We start from the raw sequence: 17,677 nt of genomic DNA, 5'->3' as shown, positions 1-17,677 counted from the left end.
GGCCACCCAGCTTTAGCTCACGAATAAACTCACTAAGCCTAGTGGAGCCAGGGATCAGTCTGAATCAACAGTGAGTGTATTTTATTATTAATAGAAAAATTTCCTCTCCTTATAAACCTCTCAGACTTTACCTCCAGCAAGGGTTCTTTTTAAACAGCCTAGAAGGCTTTTATAGGTTGGGGATGTTACTTACTGTTGTGCTCAAGAAACATTTAGTGTTTTAGTTATATTACCTGTGTTTATTTAATAGAAGTTTTTATTCAAAGCAACTCAAAGTATAATCCAAATACATTGACATAGTCAAGAACGAATGAATATGCTAAATAAAATCATGGCATAATGTGGAAAATTATTTTGGCTTGATGCCAGAGAGTATTAAAAGTGGTAGTGGTATTTAGAATTGGTTGTTGGGGGTGATGGGGGGATGACATCTTGCATTATAAAACCAGATCTACCCTTTTTTCCCCTCGTACAGTAAATCTCCAGTATTTCTTCAGCTGCCATCTTGATATCTCTGTGCTCATGAGTATAGCTAACAGAAATGTGAAGAAACATTAACCCAATTGATTAGTTCTGTTTCTTCTCATAGCAGCTGGTAGCCAATAAAATAGGATTTAAACAAAACTAAAACGCATGAAATATGGGAAATATGGAATAGTAACGTCACTGCTTATGAACATCATAATAGTGCAGCCACAGGGCAAAGCAATGTTGTTTGAGATGTATCTAATCAGCAGTGCTTTGTTATTTTAAACAGCCAAGAATAAGCATTTGAAACTGATGTAAAATATCTTCACCTCTGTCTAATTATGATGCTGTTAAATGCTACAAGTTAAATCGTTCAAGTGCTGCAGGATTAAGTACCTACCAGCTAACAACAAACAAGTGAAAGATAAAACAGAATGTTAGTATTTAGTACTTGAAATTATGAATGATGGTCTAGTTTGACTTGTAAGATCATAAATCCCGTAACATGTAACAGCAGAGACATAACCGGTTTAACAGATTTCACACATATCAACAGTAAATCATTAAGGATTTGGTTGTTAGAGTTGATTTGTGCTGTCTGTCCTGCGTACTGCAGCTTCTGAGTAGATGATAGCACCTGGCTATGAATTTCCACCTAATCCTGAACAGGTGATGGATCTGATGACAGCACATACATGCAGTTGTAATCTCCCTCTCATGCACCAGGTGATGATCCTCTGACATAAACCAGATTTTCATATCTTTTTACCCAAACATTGACACATCATTAGCTTGTCTAATGCATGCTTCTTTGAGGCTACGTGGAAGACTAATGTTATGCTTTCGTACAATCTGTCATATCAAGACTGGCTGATTATTTTCCATTCGAAGCACCGGTAGCTTAGCAGGACTCACAAGGACTGGATGTAGAGCTGACCTGGCAATTTTTGACACAAAGACCCATCAGCAATGGAGCACGTTCAGCCCCAGCAGAGAAATATTGATGCGGTTGCCTTCTGTTGGAAAATTGGATCGAGTCTCAGTCCATGGTGAAATACGGATGTGAATTCTTTATCTGGTAATTTGCAGGAAGCTCTGTATGTTAAACACGTTTAAAGCCATTTTTAAAGGCCTTTATTTGTTCTTGGTTTGTCTGGAGAGATTGCCAGGAATAAAGCAATATATCACTAAGGAAGAACCGTAGTTTCTTCTAAAATTTAAACTGTAAAGCGTTCTTCTTTCTGCTATGAGCTAGAGTGGAGTTATATATCTCACTCAGACTTGTTAGTTTGTGGTTGAAATGGAAATGAATCCAACATCATTTATTATAATTCCAATACATCAGCAAAAAATCTCACATTTGTTTTTAAACTTACCATAATTTTTGGCCTCATTTTCTCTGGTAATGATGGTGAAATATGTTGCGAGATTGCTCACAGGCCTCAGACATAATCACTGTAGTCCATAACTGTTGTTTTATTGCTCGGCTGTTAAACAACATCTCTGGACTTGGAATTTCAGTCAAATCGACTTGCACCTGTAAAAGTCTATGTTTACCTATATATACATCATATGGCTCAAAGAACTAATTACAAAGATGCTAAGTGCATAAAATGTAACAGCAAACACCCCGCTGGGAACAACACCCAAAAACGAGTCCAGCCTGTCCGTAAATACCATGAGGTGTTTTTTTCTGATGAAATGACTGATTATTTAGCTGGGGTATTTTCAGACTCCTTAAATAAAATATGTTTTCAGTCCAGTGCCTTGATGTTAATCAAAAGCACTGTTGATGTAACGACATTGAGGTTTGGTCGGACTGTGTGCGTGCATGTAGAGGAGCTGCTAATCTTTTCCAAGGCAAGGGATAAAGACTGGTATGCTCAGGGGCTGGTTTATGGGTGCAACTTGCAAATGCGGATGAAAGGAAGCATTTCGAATCTGACTGACATCAAAAAGATTTGACAAGCCACAAATGTCCAGTCAGATTGTTAAATACTTGGAGAAGGAGGTGCAAGCACTTGATTGATGACTTTGAAGTAAAGATATGGTTTATGAGGGCTTTTTTGGCTGCAGTTTGCTGGTTAATAATTTTAGCAATATGAAAACAGGTGTTACTGCTCACTCAGTCATGTGATTTGTGGTTTCTCAGCCTTGCTCTTGGAAAACGTGCAAGAATAGCATGACAACAATTGTGTTCTTGATTTAACATCCCTAAAGAAAATATATGCAAAAGGAGTGAGAACTAGCTGTTCCGTAATGCGAAATTGTCAGGTTTATTGTGCTTTTCATTCTAAAAGTTATAACCCTAACATCTCATTTTCAATATATTTAATGACCTCACATTTACCTTGATTCGCAAGTAAAGTTTTATTCCCCTTCTTTCCTTTGTCAATGTTTTGACATGACTTCACGTTTTCATGTCAAACGAACATTTTTACGGCTCGCTCTTGAAGATGATCCATAGCTAGTCCGGGCACGAAAGTTCACCAAGCCTCCTCCTTCTTGCCGCTTCCCCTTCAGTAACACGCCCCTCCAGTTCGGCCTTTCCAGATAGCATCTGTAAACCCCCCCCAAATATGTATTCATCAGGGCCGTGTAGAGAGGATCATCTGTTGGAGACCTGAGACAGATTATAAAAGTCAGCCAAATGACGATGGAACACAGAGAGTCTTTTATATGAGCGTCCATCATGTATCTGTCCTCACTGATTTGAGACCCTCCAGCTGTTTGCTCTAGAGATCTGGCATTTCATCAGGTGGTATCTCAACCTGGCACTGAAACATATTGGGGAAGCTGAAATACTCAGAAAAGAAAGTGATGAGTGAAAATTGTGTTTTTGGAGTTCCTGGCACAGAACAAAGAGTGTACTTGAAATGTCCTCCAATTATGTGCTGCACTGACAGACAAAAGAGGATGAAATACTTTTTGTTTAACATTCGAGATCATGGTGTTAGGCACTGCAATGGATACAATTTGTTTCTAGTGAACTTGAAGTGAACTCTTTTTAATACAATTTAAATGTATCAAGACCATGGGTGGAATTTCTGGGGACTGGAATAGTGACATAACAGATAAACAGATCAAGATTAAAACCATGCATAAACAATGAGACACCACAAGAGTTTCTAAAATTTTTCCCTTATCTGTATTGAGCATTCTGTTTCACAGAAAATATGTTTCAGCTTTAACAAGTGCTTAAAAGAGCACCAACTTTTTTTAATATTTCCAGCCATCATGGATGATGGATGCTTTGGAAGTCCTTTAAAAGTTAGTCGCTGTGGTTTACATCACTTATATTATCTCTTACTGAACCTGTTAGAAAGAGAAAAAAAAAAGAAAGTAAACCAAAGAGTGTGGTCTGACAGGCTGATGATTATAATTGGTTCTTATAATGACAGCTACATCTGGTTTTAAACCTCACACGTTATACTTGCAATCATGTAATGATTGCCGGTTTCTATAAATAAATATCTGATCATATTGCTGTGTCACGCAAACCTCGAAGGAACCTGATAGAAACCCGCCTGCACCGTTCTCATTTATCCATCCAGATGCAAGAGTTGGATTATGTACGAGACATTTTTATTACAGACGCCACCCTGAGAAACTTACACCTCAAATAGAAATAAACAGACTTTTTATGGATCAGATTCTTCCATAAGCTACAATATTGTATAACTAAGGAATAAAACACAAAGGGACGTGCTGTTATAGGAAAATAAAGTTATTGTTATGACCCCAAAGTTGATTATTTTCCAATAACCGTGTTTTATTCCTCTTATACTCTTTTTCATTTATTAGGGATGTCATGATTGGAGGTGGAGACTGATGCAAGTGCAGATTAGATTTAATATAAATACAAATGATACACAAAACAGTAGCTTTAGAACTTGTGGCAAAACACTAAGGCAAAGAATAACCGTGAAACCATAAACAGCAACCGAGACAACGGCAAAGAAAGACGAACGCAAGACAAGGAGTGCAGTGTAAACTGTGGCTAATGTACACATAAGTGCTCGTTAACATGAACGTGATTCATGTTCATGTGACCGTGATTCAGTGAGGTGCAGTGGCTGCTGAGAACTTTAGTCCAGAGTTCCTTCTCTGATATTATATGACAAGGGAACTGCATTTTCCATTTTACAGTTGGGTTTAATGTTTTGGAACCTCCACGGTAGTTCAGTAAAAACACAAAGTTTACAGCTTTACCCCCAGCACTGCCACTGGAGATGTTACCTTCCTGCAGTGAGAGCAATGGATCCAAAGCATGCTCTCTCTCTCTCAGCAACGCGAATGGCTGTGGGGGTCATCAGCAGAATTCACCATGGTCGACACGACCTCAGCCTGTACCAGGCCATCCTCCAGTGATCTTTCACGGTCACCCAGTCTCTGACCTTTCAGCTGTTTAGGGGCACCTCTAGTGGTGTAGGAAGAGTGTCCTTGACCTGTGAATGCACAGACTCAACAGTTTTGCACAGTTCAGACATGTTTTACCAACTGATACTCAGTTTACTGGAGGGAATCCTGCAGGGATCTGAAAGAGAGAGAAGCAGTTAGCCACATGGGGAGTCCATTCAACGCTTCCAGTGGAGTTAGACCTGTTTGTCTATTGGTCTGCCCCCTAATATAAATTATATGAGTACTAGATGGAAGGCCTGCACCCAACTGAGGCCTGTGTTGGCCATGATTTTGGCTAATTTTAGCTTCTCAGTCTGGTTTAACCTTTCTACTGCCCCAGCTGACCAGTGTGGTAAGCACACTGTTGTTTCAGATCAAAATTTAACTTCTCTGATAAATATGTAATGACCTTTATTCACAAATTGTATACCATTGTCAGATGATGGTTTTCCCCATCTAGGAATCACTTCTCTAACCAGGTATTTTGCCACTGTGAGTACGTCATGTTTCCTATGTGGGAAACATTCAAGGCATTTTGGAAACATGTCAACTACTACTAGACAATAGCTGTATCATTGAGCAGGGGTAAATTCAATGAACTCTATCAGTAAATGTTCAAAAGGTGCATCATGTGTGAGGTGTGCACTCTGCAGAATGTTCGGCACTTTGTCAGTGTTCAGTTGTAGGCATGTAACGTATTTGCTACAAAAATGTGTTGCAAAAATTAGAAATTCTGGTGCATGCCAGTATATATTTATTTACCATTTCTAGCATACCTCCCTTTGATACCTGGTCAGCACCATGTGTGAGTTTGGCCAAATAAGGAAAAATGGAAGCTGGATCCATTCTGCAATGTGCACGCCACAGTTTTAATTCCTGTTCAGTGGCTGAGCAAAGCAGTTAAATCTGTAAGAGAAACATCTGATTGCAATGACATCTGCAGAGTGTGTGCATCATAAGATTGTGTGGTTTCCTTTGCAGCCAGATCAGCTTGGGCATGGGTTTGTATCACAAGTAAGTGCTTTGCATTTACTGACAGAAATAGCTTTAGGAAGGAGACCAGCATCCAGTAGATTGATGATCAGAATTTTGTGTGCGATGGGTTTGCCAGAGAAAGTAACGAAACCTGTGTTTGTACAAAACACCAGTATCATGCAATGTTTTAAGTGCATAATTACTATCTGTAAACATGGTCAATTCTCAGCTAAAATACAGCCCCCTCCAAAAGTATGGGAACGGCAAGGATAATTCTATTGTTTTCGCTATACATTGAAGACATTTGAGTTTGAGAACAAAAGATGAATGAGACAATAACACAGAATTTCAGGTTTCATTTGTTAGTTTTTTTTTAATTTTTTTTTAATTTTTTAAAACGTTAAACAACTTGGAACATGGCACCTTTTGTTTGAACCCACCCATTTGTTCAAGTGATCAAAAATATTGGAACACGTGACACACTGATGTATGTTTCTTGCTGTCCAGGTGTGCCCTGTTAGAAATTATAGCTCTGCATGTCTACTCTTGGATTGAGCCCTAGTTTTGCTTGTGAAGGCTGCATTTGTTGTTAAAAAGGATAAACTTCAACTAAACTAAAGACTTTGAGGCCAGAAATATAGAGGCCATACCACAAGATGCAAACCACTCATCACCAGTAAGAATCAGAAAGCCAGATGAGTCACGAAAGTTCCGAAACCAAGAATAACCTCTACCAAAGTGTGGAGAAAGAAAGGATCTGCTCATGATCCAAAACATAGAAGCATCAAGCATGGTGGAGGTAGTGTCATGGCAATAACTCTGACTGAAATATTCATTTTGATCAAAGATGTTGTTTGATGCTGTATTTATAAACAAAACTCATTGTGTTTTTTATGAGAGCAGTAACTGTTATGGGGTTATAACATTAATTGTATATAAATATAAGAAGTGTCATACATTTACGGAATAAAGTGATGTTACTGTGTTCAGATGTGTGTTACTGCAGAAGATTCAACCTCTTACCAGTTAACACTTAGTTTGTGCTTTTGTTTTTCTTTTTTTAGAATTTTAATATAATGATTTAACTTCTGCTTTAAAGCTTGTGGACAATCAGTTGTGTTTTTTGATTTCAAAATATAATGTTAATATTTAAAAAAAGTAAATAAATCCTTTGCACAATGTATAGCATAGCCCATATAGACACATTTAATACCTTTTTTCATAGCCTTCAATTTGCACAATGTTTGAAGGACAACATCGGGCAGAATGTGAAAGAACGTTTTTTCAAGAAAAAAAAAATACAGAAAACAAAACTTGGCCTTTTAATCCGATTAATTGAATAAATAATTGACAAATGAATCGATTATCAAAATAATCATTAGTTGTAGGCCTAGTAACCAGGTTGATGCAGTTATTGTGAGCAAGGGATATGCAACCAAATATTTAGTGTTGGTTACTTCAATTTACTTTAATACTATCTGTTCCATTACTTTTGCTTGCCTAAAAACTGGGTGGTCTGCCAGACGGTGCCATGTTCTAAGTTGTTTAGCACATATAGATGTAAATATCAGGAAATGCAAGCTGAAATTCTAATCTATCATCTCATATTCATCTATTGAACTCATACTCAAATGTATGCAGTGTACAGCAAAAAAATGGCCTTGCTGTTCTAATATTTTCAGAGGGGACTGTATAAGTTTATAACAATCACCACAGTTGTTACTATAAAAAGATAACATATTAGAGTGATAGCATCAGTATAAATGATTTGCCTTGATATAAGTGTGATATAAAAGATTTTAATGTACTACCCTTTCAAAAATTGTTGGAGACATGAAACCAGCACCCCTAACATATTTTATGCCTATGCTTAGATGATGATGTAGCCCATAATTATTCTTGTTTACCTTATACACTTGTTTATGTCGAAGGAGGAAGTAAAAATGCCATATCTCCAAATAGTTTAGTCTGTATTATCTGACTGTTTGAAATAAGTTAATCTTCAGTAAAGAGACAATCTTTTCATCTCTCTTCAAAATTCCAGTCAGCTTTGGGACATTCCTTGGTTTATGAAACACGAGGCAATTTCTGAAGCAGCTGAGACTGTTTCCCAATCCAGAATTTTAACCTGCACATGTTTTGAATGAACCACCAGCATGGAGAAAAACACAACAGACTTTGTGCACTCGTTGGAAATAAAGGTTCCTCAAGGGGTTTTGGATGGTTAATGGATGTAGCTCTCAAAGTGGGCTGTACTTTTAATCTTTTTTTTAAAAAATGGAAACTTTTATTTTGCAGGGCTCTAGATAGAACCATATGGCATTCTTTATATGGATGAGCTTAACAGTTTAGGGTGCTAGACTGAACCTTTTTCAGTGTAGGTTGAAAGATCACATAGGCTTGTTTGCTAAAGTAAGTATTATTCTTTAAGAATTCAATCAGGAAATTGTCCACGTCATCTTTTTGCTAACTATTTGTAACTAAACGTGCTTTTCAGCATCTGTGCCTCTGTATTTATGGGCTGAGGAATTGAATAGCCATTTTAAAAGTGGCACACTTTTCCTTGGCACCCAAGCTTGGCTTTTAATATGTTACCATTGTTTATTTTTATTCAGTTTCCATTTGATATGAATGGACATTTCCATCCATTTTCCACATGTGCTATGGAGACAGTTGGAGGCGGCGTTAACCAGTTTGGTCCTCTAACGAGCTGTTTTTAGCGTTTTGCCGTCTGTTGTTAATTTAAACACACACAGGACACTGTCTTATTGTGGATCATGCATACTTGTTCAAGTGTGTAACTGCATGTCATGGGCAGCTTCGGTTTGTGTGGTTATGTATATTTTTCTGCTTGACTCTTGAGATTTTCTGCTGCTATCTAAGTTAATTAATACAAATGGATCTGAATCCAAACATGCAGTTTTTGCCTGCTCTGTGTGGAAAAACTCCACTTGAAAGAGAGGACTTCTTAATTGCCATATGCCTGAAGGGAAATTCTAATGAATATGATTTTATATTGTGGTTGACTCAGAAACCACCTCTGCTCTATAGGTATTGATAGTGTTTTCTTTTGCAGAGTAGTTAAAATGTTATACCAGGAAATGACATACGAGTAGCAGAAGTTTAACAAGCTGTTAGACAAAGTCAGCTGCTCTTTACACACAAACCCTTTGCTAATCATACTTTGTTGATGGAAGCCAGACGGGTAACATAGGATAGAATTGTACAGCTAGAAGATGTCAGCTTTCTGAAAACACTAAATAGTTCTCTGCATGGTTTTTTTTAGTTAAATCCAAGAAAGATGTACCAACCAAAGCTCATATGCAGTTCTCAGAACTGTTTTCTAGCTAAAACTCCTTTAGTACATTTTCAACTTTCATTCTCCATCCTCTTTTTAACATTTTTTGCTTTGACTTCAAGAGAAGGCCCTGCATTTACGAGATGGAGACTGTTGTTTTAACCCAGGCATTGGGATGAAATTACCTTCCATAAGCCACCTTAACGATGAGGGTTATCCCTGCTGCTGGTTGGAGATAACATCTGGGGGTTTTTGTGATTGGTGAAAATACCGTTAGCGTGCAGACGGTGATAAAATCTCCAAGCAGATGAAAAGGCTTTGTTTGGAGCCGAACTGCTCTGCTCTCAGCGACACAGCATTACCGTAATGACAGAAATGGATCTGCTGATGGCTGTGTTCGATCAACAACATATTCAGACCATGTTCGACAGTGTTGACGGAGCTGCTCAAACAACTCTGTGCAGCCACTGAGGAAACCACTTAAGTGTTGGCATGCTGTTGATGCAGTATGTACATGGTATGTGCGTAATGGTATGCTCGTGCATGTATCAGCAACGATCATTGTTTATGATAGACAAAAAAAATAATAATTAGGAATCTTATTAGGATCATCAGATTTCTGTTGGCATAGCCAACATCATGACACAAAGAGAAGGTGTGATTCCTCAAATCCTTTTATATTAAAACTGACTGAATTGCAAAGGAAAACCATCTGTGTCGTCTTGGCAGGAATCTACAGGTTGACTAATCACGCCTGACCCGTTTTGACAAGTCTACTGCCTGTTTGGGGATATGTATTGCATTTCTTCAATTATTGAAATGCCTGCTTTTTTCCCTAAAGGCAGTTATGGATACAAAGTGACTGATTGTGAATGTTAGATAATATTAATCATTTTTGTTGGTCGAGGCGGGTGGTTAGACAAGGCAGTGGAAACTGGGAGGGTATCTGTTAAGTGAAAAACTGTTTAGTGGCAGCTGCTTTTAATTACACTGCATCTGCAGTCATTCGTGGCTTATGTTTAGAGCTCATTCACCCTCTCAGGCTACCCTCTCTCTCGCTCTCTCATTCATATATGTGCACATCTGATGTCATGATGTTCGGCACATACGCATACACTCACACATGCACACACATACACACGTGTGTTTTTCCATATTTTCCTCACAGATTCTCAGGGTGAAATTTCAGCTTGGGACCACAGCTCACTGGTCACCAGTCAGAAGTGACTTGTTCTGTTTTGTTAGACGACTCACATACGTCCCCTCTTTCAGCTCAGCTCTCTCAGATTTCACTGAACCCTTGCTCTATATACACACACACACACATACACACTATGTAGGCACTCCTAAACGTAGCCAATTAATAGGAGCCAGATGATGAAGTCTGTGCATGCAGCAGCTTAAAGAGGATTTCTGACCGACCAGTTTACCCATTTTTTCCCTTGTCTTATTGCATGAGTCACTATGATGTGCTCTGTGTCAGGCAGTTAATTTTCATGCTTGTCTTTTATTACTAATCTGTATTTCCAAACAGTTGCTTGAAGTTTATTTCCATGTGTATCCATGTTTCTGCCTTGGTTTTTGTGTTTGTTTAGGTTAGTTAATACTTTTAGCCCATAATCTCAAGCAGGGTTTAAAACATTAACATGCAATGGGAACAGCTCTGTTTCGATGAATTAATGTGTAGTTTGGGGGGGTGGCCCACGGCCCACTCATCCGCTTATGATTTTTTTTTATATGCAAAGTACACTTATTAACATTAATCAGTTAAACAATATCTAAGGAGTAAAACACAACACCGTTTTTATAGGAAAATAATCAGCAAGAGGTTGTTGAGATGTGACCTGAGGCACAGTGGAGGTAGTTACCACCCCAAAGTGGATTATTTTCCAATAACAGCATGTCCTGAAGTTATTTTTTTTTTCCTTCTTATACCACAGCAATTTACTACGCTGCCAATACTAAAGATTTCTTATTGATTAAAGAACACATCATGCTTTTTAACTGTAGGTACACGTAATGTTGAGGAACATTCACAGAATAAGTTAGCTCTTGTTATCTCTCAGCTATAAACATTATACTATAACACTATCAAAGTTAACTGGACAAAAAAGGCAGCTTGTCATGTTACTGAGAAAACACAAAGCGCTCCAGCCTGTGAACTTTCCCTTGTCTGAAAACTTAAAGGAACAGTCTTATATCCAAGTGTTACAAAGCACTGGAGGCACTGGAGACTCCTAACCCAAAATGTTAAATAAATGTCTCTTTACAGAAAGCTTCACCATATCAACAGTTGCAGATTTTTTTTTATTGTTACTATAGAAACAGTAATATAATAGAACAAGCATGTAAATATAAACATGTTTTTGTTTGCAAAAATGAACCGACACCTTCTTACCAGTCAGATTCGAGAATTCAGCAGTGCTGTGGTACGAAACATAATATTCAACAGACACAATATTGTTATCCTAGACATTCTACAAAATGTCTCACTCCAGCTAAAAAAAACTGTTTCCAAATGAAGTTTCACATAAAGTTTTGATTAACAGTCCCATGCGCATAGAGTGTTCATAGATTGCCAGACATTATTTCAATTTCATTTTAATGTAATTCAATAGGAGGCTTGATTTAGCTAGCTAGGGGTTTTGATAATCTTGCTCTTGATATAAAAGCAAGCTTATTTAAAAAGCATAGTTGTATTTTTAAAAAATCTGAGATTAATTGAATTTAATTCAGAGCCTAAATTTAGTTAGCTAATATACAGTAACATGACCCAACTGGCAGCATTAGTTTGCAAGCTCTGTTTGTCAGCTTGTTCTAGGTACGAAAGTTAGCCTTAGGCTATTTACAAGGCTGTACTTTTAATATAACATGTATAACTCCTGAAATTATGGCAAACAGTGATCATGAATGCCAAGTTTACATGTGTTGTGTACTGTAGTGCAAATATGGAAGTATAATTAGCATTGGTGTATGTTTTTAGTTTGGTAACTGGCCTTATCCCCCAGTTAGAATGAATGAGATTGCTTTGGCATCGAAAACATTGCTCACATGAGCCAATAGCAGCTACGGTTTTCCTTTAGGGGCTGCTTTCATTTTGAATTTTTTTCTTTCTATACCTGAATTAGCCCATAATCACTTCATTCACCAGATGAAAATAGTTTTTCCGTCAACACTGAATCCTTTGGGAGTGTTGCAGGGCTTCTCTTTGTTGTGGAAGACAGTAATTCAGTGTAGCAAATTACAAGTTTGCCTCAGTGCCAGTGTATAGTCTGAATTCCCTTCTGCTGTTTAGTGAAAACACTATTGTAGAGTCAATACTGAAGAAGTGCCTAGACAGCCAGCTTTAGTAATTCATCTTTCTTTGCACCATTTTTGCGCTTTCATCCAAGCTCAATTTTGTGACTACTGCCACCACACTTACCTCGTTCCTTATCCTTCTGTCCAAACTGTGCCTTGAAGGCTCTCGTATTTCTTGAGGGAGGAAAAAAAAAGCTGCTAGGAGTGATTGAGTGAACAGTGAATGTATGCCTTTTCACGAGAAGATTGAAACCTGGCAGATCAGAGTTCCATTGGTTTGGGGCTGTCTAAAAAATGAGCTGTAAATGTCAGCGGCAGATGATCCTTACCCAGGATGTGTCTAACCCTCTCCATTAAACTGACAGAGGTTTATACGTTCCAAGTCTGAATGGCATCATTGCTTGGAAAAGCAATCAGGATGCTGGGATTATGGATTTTTGACTGCTTTTCCAGTTGAAATGCTTGGTCTTTCTTTTCTCTCAGTATGCTGAGAGAATAGGTGATGAGGCTTTTCGTACTGTGAGGTGTTAGGAGAGTAATAATGCTGTCTTGATAATGATTTGTAAATGATTTTTTTTTGTTAGAATTTGGAGGAACCCCTGCTACACATATAGAGGCTTTCCAATGCTGTATACTCCCATGTACATACACACATTGTTCCCCTTTTTCTCGGCTATTCTGGCTACTCTAGCCACTGTGTTCATTTTAGTTTTCCCAAAATAAGTCACTTTTATATGATTTGTGGTTATTACCACAAGCAGGGCAATTCAAATATTTGGTGTGTGAGTAAGTTTAGCTATACCTAATGAAATGTATCTACCATATAGTCAGATTTAAATAACGTTTTACTGGCTTTACATGCCATTTTAAGTTAAATACCCTTCGAGCTCTAGGTTTTATTTACATTTCTTTTTATTTAGTATAATTTACACAACACAGAATGAACATAAACAGGTGCATCTAAAAAAATTTGAATATCGTGGAAAAGTTCATTTTTCACTTTCATATGTTCTGGATTCATTATACGTAAAGTCAAATATTTCAAGTTTATTTACAATTAATTGGCTTTAACCTTGATGATTATGGCTTATAGCTCATGGAAATCAAAAATCCAGTATCTCAAAATATTAGAACAAAGAATTTATAATACAGAAATATCGGCCTTCTGAAAAGTATGTTAATTTATACACTCAATACTTGGTCGGGGCTCCTTTTGAACGAATTACTGCATCAATGCAGCGTAGCATGGAGGCAATCAGCCTGTGGCACTGCTGAGGTGTTATGGAAGCCCAGGTTACTTTGATAGCGGCCTTCAGCTCGTCTGTATTGTTGGGTCTGGTGTGTCTCATTTTCCTCTTGACAATTCAGGTCAGGCGAGCTGGCTGGCCAATCAAGCACAGTAATACCATGGTCAGCAAACCAGTTACTAGTAGTTTTGTCTCTGTGGGCAGGTGCAAAGTCCTGCTGGAAAAGGAAATCAGCATTTCCATAAAGCTTGTCAGCAGATGAAAGCATGAAGTGCTCTAAAATCTCCTGGTAGACGCTGCATTGACTCTCGACTTGAGAAAACACAGTGGACCAGCACCAGCAGATGACATGGCACCTCAAATCATCACTGACTGTGGAAACTTCACACTGGACTTCAAGCACCTTGGATTCTGTGCCTCTCCACTCTTCCTCCAGACTCTGGGACCTTGATTTCCAAATGAAATGCAAAATTTACTTTCATTTCCCCATGATTGTGGTTGTGTGTACTGAACCAGACTGAGAGATTAAAGCCTCAGGAAACCTTTGCAGGTGTTTTGAGTTAATTAGGTGATTAGAGCTCTTCTCAGGTCGACATTTCTGTATTATAAATTCTTTATTCTAATATTTTGAGGTACTGGATTTTTGATTTCCATGAGCTATAAGCCGTAATCATCAAGATAAAAAAAAATGCTTGAAATATTTCACTTTGTGTAATGAATCTAGAATATATGAAAGTTCTGCTTTTTGAATTAAATTATGGGGAAAAAAATGAACTTTTCCACAATATTCAAAATTTTTTAGATGCACCTGTACTGATAAATAGTCTTCTTCTAATGTTCTACATTTATGAAGCATTTGTCTGAGTGGCTACATTCAGTCAAGTACGATAGCACTTGACCCTCCACAGAGACAGTGCCAGGGGGATTTTGAAATGCATTTGGATGCGTAAAGAAATCCCTTTCTTCTGTAATCTGGGACAGAGCCGTTGACTGAAGAGCCCCATTATCAGCATGGCCACCTAGATCATTCCTCAGTCGCTCTCCTTGCTACCAGAGATACTCAATCCTTCTCTATTGTGTGTACCAAGTGGCTCCTCTTGTGTTTTCTTTGCTTCAGTTGGTTCACCATTTCCCTCCAAGGGAATTTGGTCTCATTCAGTTTAGTCAATGTGTGGTGTCGCCATTTTGTTCTGCTTGTATTGTTAGGAAGTCTTTATCGTGTGGTTGTTAAATGTGGTGTTTATACTGTAGAGTGAATGCAGCAGAGTAGGTACCGTTTCATTGTCAGTTTCCACTGCACTTGGAGTTTATAAGACAGGTTAAAGGAAAATTCCACCCAGAATGATCTTTATAATCATCATGATGTTCAGTGGTATACAAGATTTATTTTGTAACGAAGTTGGCTTTTCTTACTTTAAAATTCATAATCTACATGTTAGTCTTTTTTGCTTTTGATTAACAGCTTCCTTCATTACCCACAATGCCATTTTACTACCAGCTGATAGTGGCGCCAGTTCGAATGAACCCTTGCTTCCTCTCTAACTAAAGAGAGTGATGCAGCAGCACCTTTGTTGTTTAGCCTGTCCAGCTCTCTCATCTCCTGATCAGTACATGCTGCTAAATCAAATTGGCTTCTAAAACATTCACTCCAGTACTGCCGTCAATGCCAAGTGCTTGCCATCTCATAGATTGCTACGGTTTCTTTAATGGTAATTATACTACTGCTTACATTTAAGTGGAAATTTGTTGTTGCTTTTGCAGATGCTCTGCAAGCTATTCACAATCAACATAGAAAAAAATGTCACATTGCCCTTCTGGGTCTCTCTACTTCAACAGACTTTACCAGGAATAGAGAAATTCATGAAGTTTTATGAACAAGACAAGAAAGGTTTCATTGGATTAGACAAAATAATAAGACATTAGACAATGGCGGGAAAGATGCCAAGTTTTTACCAAATGTTACCAAGCTGCAGGGAAATGCCAGCAGGATTGCGCAAGAATCGTTGAGCTTTAGCCAGGTCTGAAATGACTGCCATACACACTGGCACTGCTCATCAATATCCAGATGATTCGCATCATCTGCAGCAGCAGGATGTCTATCAGACCAACACCTGTACCATCTGATGCAACAATACTGTATATAATGAGCTGACTAAATTTTGGTAAGGATAATGTGCTGTAATTATGTAGTTTTTGTTTAACAAATGTGCAGTTGGAGGATGAGCATTTGCAGTTTACATGCTAGTAAATATGATCATGAAAGCAGGTGGAATCTGATTATAGACCAGCTCTTACACATTTGACAAATATGTACAGACATTAACGTTATCTAGATATGTTAATTAACCTTTTTTTTCTCTCAAAATATTACCTCTGTTAGCTTGATAGTTTACATTTATTATTTGACGAATCTCAGTTAAGCAAGTAAAAAGTCACTGTTTGAGCCAAACTGAATTTACAGTTTACAAATGGACTCCGATGGCAAGGTTATGTTTTATTTTATTTTATTTATTTTGTTTCGCACTGTAAACATTATATTAAGATAAATTTAGTATTGTTTTCTGTTGATGGATAGAAAGGCATTTAGTTCTGTCATACATTTAAATTAAAAAGGCAAAAATTGACCACACTCACTTCCAGTTGTATTATAGAAGCATAATACTGGCCTTCTCTATGGCCAGTCTACTTAGGAGGTGTGATTTGACAAAAATGTATCATGGAACTCGAAGTTATTTCTACAATATATGATGTATTACAATATATATGTTTGGTAACAAAATGCCAGCAAAACTGTAGTGTTACATTAAAAAAACTGAGTTCAATGATACCTTTATTTATCTTCGTATAACTACAATTATTTTATACGCAAAAAAGGAGGGGGGTGGGCTGTAAGAAATTCATTACAAAAGATAAATTACAAAATTTTAACATCCATTCAGTTACTTCTAAAATTTGTAACTGCTATAGAAATATTAACAATATCTGCAATAAGTATATTGTGCCATAATTGATCCTCTTACTGGGCTTTGTGTTTGTATTGGTATTGACAGATTGACAAATTCATCTGAAATAAACAGCATATATTTTCCTGTTGTAAATGTAATGAAGGTGTATTTAACTGTAGCTGACCCACTGTTGTCTAGTGATTTATTATTAATTTTTAATTTTGGGACATGTTACAGTACAGAATGGATTAAAATACAGTACTGAGCTGAATAGTTGAAGTTTAAGGAGTCTGGCAATCATGGGGAACCTTCCATTAAACCATTGAGCTACAACTTTTTCATACCATACAATGCAGTTAATGGCTTATATCAAGATGTTTATTCAAGTACATTTAATCTGTCATTTAATCTAGTCATCAGATTATGCCGTTTTATTCACTATACCAAGCATAAATGGTGGCATCAGTTGTTCTCTACATTTTATCTATGTTGTTTGAAATATCCATAGCCGGTCACTATCTTGACTGGCAGAAACATTCATTCAGTTCGGTTGGTATTTTATTACTGTCTGTTATGATCTGTTTTAATGCCTGAACTGAACAGTCCTGGAAGTTGTGGACCAGGTCAATCCCTAAATAAGGCCTGACTAATTAAACCTTATTGGTGAATGTAATGTTTTATGTTCTACTGGCAACATGGTTTTCCTATTAAACTGCTGAACAATACCAGAGCTGGCCGTTCCTGTCAGCTCTGTTGTTCATCCAAGTTTAATATCCCCAGGATGTTAATGTTGGAATCGTGTCAACGTGCTGAATGCATATCATAACATCTCATACATCTAAAGAAATAATTTCAACACTTTAAGAACGCATCAAACTTTTGAGAAAGAAAATGCTTGGCTCTCTGTGTTTGATTTGATGCTGTATTTTTTTCAAATGTTCCATGCGCAACTTAAGGAACAGTTTAAAACTTTTTCTTTAGATGTCGAGATACAATGATGTATTTTAAACTGACTACTTTAAAGTAATACATTTCTGGAAAGC

The 17,677-nt window shown here is 37.4% G+C and overlaps 1 protein-coding gene across 2 annotated transcripts in view; it reads left to right on the top strand.

Moving 5' to 3' along the window:
* The window catches only part of ror2 (receptor tyrosine kinase-like orphan receptor 2), a 78,092-nt gene that overhangs the window by 3,987 nt on the left and 56,428 nt on the right, over positions 1-17,677 (top strand). The window lies entirely within an intron of this gene.

Source organism: Ictalurus furcatus, chromosome 16, assembly GCF_023375685.1.
Source record: "Ictalurus furcatus strain D&B chromosome 16, Billie_1.0, whole genome shotgun sequence".
NCBI classification, from domain to species: Eukaryota; Metazoa; Chordata; class Actinopteri; order Siluriformes; family Ictaluridae; genus Ictalurus; species Ictalurus furcatus.
The sequence above is the reverse complement of the archived record's forward strand: the minus strand, read 5'-3'. Positions and strand labels throughout refer to the sequence as shown.